This window comes from Capsicum annuum, chromosome 3 (assembly GCF_002878395.1).
Source record: "Capsicum annuum cultivar UCD-10X-F1 chromosome 3, UCD10Xv1.1, whole genome shotgun sequence".
Taxonomy (NCBI): domain Eukaryota; kingdom Viridiplantae; phylum Streptophyta; class Magnoliopsida; order Solanales; family Solanaceae; genus Capsicum; species Capsicum annuum.
Genome location: NC_061113.1, coordinates 7938096 through 7946602, shown reverse-complemented (window position 1 = coordinate 7946602; position 8507 = coordinate 7938096).

Here is an 8507-nt window from a genome sequence, read left to right as displayed (position 1 = left end):
AAAAAAAATATGCAATAGCTAAATTAAGAGTTACCTAAAGTAGTTGAAGATTTGATATAGCTAAAATCGTGCAAAAGAAAGTAAAACTAAAGCTGGAAGATTTTGCTAATGGCGGAAAAAATGGAAAAATATCTTTCAAAAATGGAGAGAGAAGGAATAGTGGCGTGAAAAGAGGGATGACTGAGGTCACTTTTCCAATGCGGTAAAAATAAGAGAAATACAATAAAAATATGCCATAAATGCTATGAAATGTAATTTCATAAAACTAATGCTATTTTTTATAATTTAATACATAGATATGTTACTCTATGTATTTTCCCAAATAAAAAAAAAAAGGTGGGCTGTCTATAATACCCAAAACAATAGGAAATAGGAAAAGAGAAAATGGGATAAAGCCATTTTAATAAGATGAAGGAAAAATAATGAGCTTAGCCCATTTGCACGCCTTTCATATTTTAAAAGAGATTAAGAGAAATATTTTTTATAAAAGCTAAGGTTGGGGGAAGGGTATTTGTTGTGTACATGTAACGCCCCGAAATGGGGTCTCGAGACGTCACACGATGCTTAGGGACACAAGTAACCCCAAGCTAACCCTTCTACTGGCATAACTCATAAGCAACTGAATAAAAAGTATAAATCTATACAAATTTGCGGAAAATAACTCTTTTCTGAATTTGATCAATACAAAACTGAATTTACAAGATTACAACTCTGCTTTTACAACCAAAAGTGAAAACTGAATACATCAACTTCTACTGACTGTCTATGACTCCCGACTATCCCAACTCAATACAGCTGAATAAAGAAAATACAACACTTCTCGAACTGTATAACTAACCCAAGCCCTTGAATCAAAAGGACTCATCACCTGCTGACTGGATGTCATGAACTGACTGGATCTGAAGATGTACACTATACCTTATACCTACATTACGAGAAAATGTAGCCCACACACGGGTGTGGGTCAGTACCATAGAAATGTACCGATCATATGGGGGTGCAATGCATATATAAAATAATATCTTAATATCATCACAGTGTATAAAATTATGCATGCTGATATAAATGACTCACTTAGCTCGACTTAAATCATCAAAATCATGGATGAATAATACATGTAAAGTAAAACACGTGAGTCATTACATAAGTTCTCAATTCACTTTCTCAACAGTATCAAACTTGTAAGGTAATCAAGTCTTAAAGCAATTCTCTTTAGAAAATAACATTTCAATCTTTCAGAACCAAGTAACTTTCTCAGAAATCATAGTTTTCAAATCATACATACTTATTTAGATAGAGTAGAGACACATTATGGGAGTTTCTTATAACCGACATAAACCATGTGAGCTACATGGAGTCCAACGTCTTACCCACGTTGGGGAGAGCTGTCCTATCCTTGCCATCGGAATAGGACCTTAATCTTCATTCTTTAGTGATCACTATATCAGCCTCAGTCTCAAATCCTACGGGGGCACGTAGTTCTAGGGAAGTACCACACTTCTCGCTCAGTGCTAAATACTACTCCCGGACTTAGCTCAAAACTTCAAAGATAATCCACAATAAACAATTCAACAATTTTGCATCGGGAGCCAATATGCTACCCCTTTTATCATAATTCAATCAAATGGTTTGGATTTCTTTTCTCACTTGGGTTCAAAATCAACTCTTTCACGACCAAAAAGGTCAAATTCTTATACATCTTGTCAAATCATTCAATTCTCAAGATGCTTAAAATACAAAAATCTCTTAAAATCACAATCTCAAAGAGGGTTCAAAGACTCATATATCAATATCACAATAAAACCGTCAAGATTCATGCTTTATTTCATAGACATATATATATAAAAATCACTTTAAATCTGAAAAGTTCAACTTTATGTATAACCATATCAACATTCTCATGAAAGCAATATAAGGTATAAAATTCATACTTCAAATTCACAGGAAAACGTATAAAATCATGCATCTTCGTAAAAGAAAACCAACTTTAGGAACAAGAACAAAAGGGTGTTCTTGTTGAAAAACCCCACATACCTTGAAATTGAAGCTTTGAATGAACTCTTAACTTTGGATTGCTATTCTTGAGATTAATGGATGCTTCTTGTGGCCCTCGAAATGGGGAATTCAAATCTTAAAGAATTATTGAACAACTACGGTTAAATCTTGAGATATCTTGACCTTTAGGTTGAAACTCTTAAGAGTTTTCTTGACCAATTTTTGATGAAAGTAAAAGGATTTTGGATAATTAGGGTTAAATCCTGTGTTATAGACATATATAGAGGTGTTTTTGGCACTTGGAAGTGAGGTATGCGGCGCACAACCCATGGTAGACCTTAAGGTGTGCATCTCACACCTTATGTAAGACCTGTAAGTGTGCCTGGCACTCCCAATCGAACACATTTGATTGGGAGGCGCATTGCCCATCGCACACCCTTATTGCCTCTCACAAAAATGGGCATAACTTTTCGCTGTGGTATTGGATAAAGGCAAAATTTATATCGTTGGAAAGATAATTCAATTATGTACAATTTGATAGGTATTATAATAAAAAATTCCATCTATATTAAGATATATACACGTTTGAAGTAGATCCCTGTGGAATCGAATGCCAAACTTTGGATTAATCAATTGATCTTAGCTCAACTTTGTTCTAGGTCATTGTTATGAACATTTTTTACCTATAAACTACTCCATATACTAGGATAATGATCATGAAACTTGTATTCACATTCAACTCATTTGGACTAGAGCTTAGACGCGTAGGAACGACGGTTAGAATTTTAGCACAAAAATACAGGGTATTACAGTACAACACTTCCAACCAAAAAAAAAAAGGATTTTTGCCCATTGACATGCAAGGAAGAAATTCAAAGGAAGTAACTAGGTAATAGCAGTTCTGCCCAGTTCACGTACGAATCAGAAAAGAAAAAAAATCAAGTCTTTTGTTCAGTGTAAAAAGGAAAGGCTTAAGGGTTTGATTGGAAAATTCTTTTGAGTTGAAGTTAAATTTTTCCTCACCTTTACCGTTATTTTTAGTCTTGATAATTTATTTTGGGTATTGAAATTTAGTTGCTAAAGACAAGAATTTTGGGTAATAACGCGTTGTTTTGGATACAAAGTTTGATAAATTGGAAGTTATCATGAAACCTTGAGGGTTGGGTTATCTAATTTTATCATAAAGTTAGCCTAAATAAGAGAATTAATGTGATATTGATATAACGTGATTATAAATTTGATAAAAAAAAAGTGATACGAATCGTTCATGGTAACAAGTTTGGTATTTTAACACGTGTACTGTGAGTAGTAATCTTTCCACAATTTTTGTTTGTTAAATTGCATATTTATACATGTTTTTGATGAGACAATGAGTTACGAAATGCGTTGAAATTGCATGTGGGGCAAGTCCTTTATTTGATATGATATTGAAATTGTTATTTGAGATATGATATTATTACTGTGAATATTCTTCACTTACATGAGAAGTATGTATTTTGATATGTATTTTTATTCAAGTTTACATGTAACATGATTTGAATGATATGTACTATTCTGAAAAATGCTTTCACATGAATATCCTATTATTTACAAAAAATTTATAAATGGGAGTAGACCTTGATTTGAATCTCGTAGCTAACGGCGGGATCGTTAGACCTGGTGTACCTTGTACTTACTGATGATTGTTACAGCCTTCTCTAGTGGGAAGGTAGAACCAGCATACTGTTACTGATATGATATTTGACTCCTTTATGAGGGGTCTAGTGTTATGGGCTATTCTTGATGAAGAATGCCACACTGATTACATGATTCATTCTTGGAAACCTCCCAAATATGTAATATTTGATATGATATGATGCTTTTTGAGTTTATTACTGAACTATTGATTCACTTTGCTTACATGAAACATAGGATACTATTTGTTGTTACTATTTTCTAAAAGAGCATTTATTTCATGATGTTTTATGACTTTTTCCCATTAAAACGGTTGTGGTTAAGTATTATTACTTACTGAGCTAGCGTCTCACTCCTCGCTATTATTTTTATAGAGAACGTATGTGAGTTACTATTTTCTGAAAGAGCATTTATTTCATGATATTTTATGACTTGTCCTCATTAAAACGGTTGTGGTTAAGTGTTATTACTCACTAAGCTAGCATCTCACTCCTCGCTATTATTATTATAGAGAACACAAGTGACGGCTAGGATTTTGTTAGCTAGAGGATTCGAGTGGCGTATTCCTGGTGAGCCCTGCGTTTGTTCGCATGGGCAAAGCTTATTTATTTTTATGTTCGTCTTCTTGAAAACTTTTAGAGTTGCTTCATAGTCATGTCTTTAGAGTTTTGAGTACTCTTTCATTATTTGAATTTGTGGAGTATTTGACTTCCTCTTGTTTTTGGAGATGGATTTCATATTGATATTGATGGTATTAGTGCATTGTTGGTGATTTTGGGTGGATTGTGTTGGTATTTGGTGTATTGGTTGTGATGCTGGGCTGTTGTGTTGTGTATTTGAGACAAAGATTTTTTTTGTTAGGCCCAAAAATAAGGGAAACTATGTTTCATTTTCTGTAGAATTCTGACGAGCTTTGATTTGGAGTCCTACACTCCTTAGCGCCAATCATGAGCCTATTCTGGGTCGTGACAAAGTTGGTATCAGAGCGCCTAGGTTAATTTTGTGACTATGGAGCACACAGTAGTAGTAGAATCTCAATTATGGTTATGTTGTCGGCCATTTCTATAATCGTGATTCTGCGAGAGAGTGATAGGATGTATCTTAATCTTCTTTCTCATTCTTCCTTACGTGTGTGACATTTAGGACTGATTAGATGAATTTAATTGTCTTGTTTTGTTAATCAAATGGTTTGTAGAGCAACTACTGGTAGGGAAAGAGGTAAAGCCCACAGAAGGGGCTAAGGTAGGGGTAGTCGTGATACCACGGGGAATCGCACTGCTACTCCAAAAAGTTCAAGAGATCCCACTCCTGAAGGAAATGCTAGTCCACCGCCTCCATCTCATGAAGGTAGTAATGCTGAGGCACTTGCTTCCATGCAAAGAGCCATAGAGGGCTTGGTTGATCGACTAGATAAATAGGAGATGGGTGGTCAACATAATGCTACACAGCTTCAGCCATAGTTCCAGACACCTATTCAAACTTATAATTTTGGAAATAAGGAGGTATCTTTGTAAGAGTTCCTGAAGTTGAAGTCACCAAAATTCACATGTTCAGATAGTTCAGTTGATCCTCAGAGCTTTTTGGATAGTACTTTCAGGCGTTGCAGGTGTTAGGATATTCTAGTGAGAGGGTTGTGGATCTTGTATCATACAAATTGGAGGACATGGCTAACACTTGGTATGATACTTTATTGCTACGAAGGCCTACATAGGCATCACCACTGACATGGGATAAGTTCACTAAGTTCTTTATGGATACCTTTCTTCCTGATAGTCAGAAACAAAAATATGCAGCTCAGTTTGAGAGATTGGTTCAGACTCCAGATATGGATGTATCAACCTATAATGCTCTATTTGTAAGCTAGATAGATATGCTCCGTACTTAGTGTCCACAAAAGCATCTCGAGTTTAAAGGTTTGTGAATGGGTTGGTTGCTCGCCTCTATAATGCAGTAGCCCCATAGATGAAGGTCTTGACCTATTATTAGATAGTGGATCTAGCTAGAAAAATTGAGGATAAGGGTCATGCAGAGCAGGAAACTTATGAGGTTCATAAAAAGGCTAAGATGGGTGGATCGTTCAGTGGTGACTTAAGTGCAAACCGCAAAGCATAAAATAAGGGAAAGCATCAAGGCCATAGACAGATTCAGTTTCACAGTCTGCGTACAAGCCACCTTCTAGACAGGGTACGCAGGGGTCTTCAGCATCTCAGGGATATCGTAGTTCTTGCCAGATGTATGCCACTACTACATCCTGCCAGACTTATGGCAAATCACATATGGGCCAGTGTCATGTTTTAACTGGAGAGTGTTTTTGATATGGTCAGTTGGGTCATCGTATCAGGGATTGCTCTCAGTCTCAGAGAAATGTTATTCAGGGTTCTAATCAGGAAGCTGCACCCAGTCAGGCTACTCATAATCCTTTAGGTACGAGAAATAGAGGTCGAGGTAATGGATAATGGGTTGCTGAAAATCAGGCACAAGGAAATGCTGGTAGAGGCCAGTCGAGAGTCTTTGACCTTACAAGATAGGATGTCTAGGCCTCGAATGCAGTGGTTACAGGTATTCTTTTCGTATATTGTTTTGATGAATATGCTTTGATTGATTCGAGTTCTACCCATTCTTATGTGTCCTCATACTTTGCTATGAGATTTGATAGACAACCAGAGATGGTAAATTGTCCGTATAGTGGAAGGTAGGGATACCCTTGCTGACTTGATTGTACTTGATATGATTGATTTGTATGTGTTGATGGGTATAGATTGGTTATCCTTGCTATGCTACCATAGATTATCATACAAAGATAGTTCGGTTTGAGATCCTCGATGAATCTAGTTTTGTTTTGGAAGGGGGTCAAGTTTCAGAGGTTAGTAAAGTTATATCTTTTATGAATACCCAACGACTATTGAAGAAAGGTTGCATGGGCTTCTTGGCTATGATAAGTGATGTCAGAGAGGGAGCCCTTAGTTTGGAGGAGCTATCTGTGATTAAGGAATTTTTTTATGTATTTCTTGGGGAGTTTCTAGGATTTCCTCCAATACGAGAGATAGACTTTGATATTGATTTGGCACCTAACACTATGCCAATATCTATACCGCTATATCATATGGCACTAGCAGAGTTGAAGAAGCTCAAACAACAGTTGCAGGACTTGTTAGACAAGAGGTTCACCAGACCGAGTGTATCACCATGGCACCAGTTTTGTTTGTAAATAAGAAAGATGGGTCTCTAAGAATGTGTATTGACAATTGACAGATAAACAAGGTAACAATACGTAATAAGTATCTGTTACCTCTTATAGACGATCTGGTTGATCAGTTACAAGGGGTCGTCCATTTTTCAAAGATTGATCTTCGGTCCGGTTATCATATCTTAGAATCAAAGAGGAAGATATATCCAAGACAACATTCAAAACTCAATATGGTCATTATGAGTTCCTTGTGATGCCTTTAGGGTTAACCAATGCTCATGTTGCATTTATGGACTTGATGAATAGGGTGTTTAGGCCCTTTTTGGACAAATTTGTGGTAGTATTTATTGATGATATTTTGATATATTCTAGTAGCCATGAAGAACATAAGAATCATCTGATGACTGTATTGCAGACATTGCGGGAACATAAGTTTTATGCTAAGTTCTCAAAGTGCAAATTTTGGCTTGACTCGGTATTATTTTGGGGGAATGTTGTCTCCAAAGATGGTATCACGGTGGATTCTAAAAAGACAAAAGCAGTGCAAAAATGGCCTAGACCTATTCACCTACAGAGATTTGTAGCTTTATGGTTTGGCTAATTACTATAGGCATTTTGTGCAAGATTTCTCTAAAATTGCAGCTCCATTGACCAATTTAACACAGAAAAATGTGAAGTTCCAGTGGACGGAAGATTGTGAGAAGAGCTTTCAGAAACTAAAACATGTTTGACTAACACACCAGTATTAGCCATACCATCAGGTTCTGGAGGATTCAAGGTATTCTATGATGCTTTGAGGGTTGGATTAGGATGTGTTCTTATGCAAAATGATCATGTTATAGCTTATGCTTCGAGACAGTTGTCGAAGCATGAGTTGAATTATCCTACCCATGATTTGGAGATGGCCGTTGTGATTTTTGATCTTAATATTTGGTGGCATTACTTATATGAAGAAACTTGTGAGATTTATACCTATCATAAGAGCTTGAATTATATTTTTTAGTAGAGAGATCTAAATCTTCAATAGCTTCAGTGGATGGAATTACTCAAGGATTATGATTGTGCTATCTTGTATCATCCTAGAAAAATTAACGTTGTGGATGATGCTTTGAGAAGGAAATATATGGGTAATTTGGCACATATAGCTCTTAAAAAGAGGCAACTAGCAAAAGATGTGCAGAAACTTGAAGAAAAAGATGTCAGTTTGGTGTGGAAAGTCAGGGGTGTTGTTGTCTTACGTTCAAGCTAAATCTTCTGTGGTAGAATGCATAAAGGCCACTCAATTTGAGGATGTGCAGTTGTGTAAATATCAATTGAGGTCCTAGCTGGTAAAAATAAGACGATGAGTATTAATTGTGATGGTATTCTTCGAGTGGGTGATCGATTATGTGTACCAGCTATAGATGGGTTAAGAAGAGCTATTCTTAAGGAATCTCACAACTCCAGATATACCATTCACCCTGGTTCCACTAAGATGTATCATGACCTGAAGTAGTTGTACTAGTGGGAAGGTATGAAGAAAGATGTTGCAACTTTGTTTCTAGTTGCTTGACTTGTCAACAGTTAAAGCGGAGCATCAACGACCAGCAAGGTTATTGTAAGAAATCATGATTCCAAATTGGAAATGGGAAAGAGTTACCATGGATTTTGT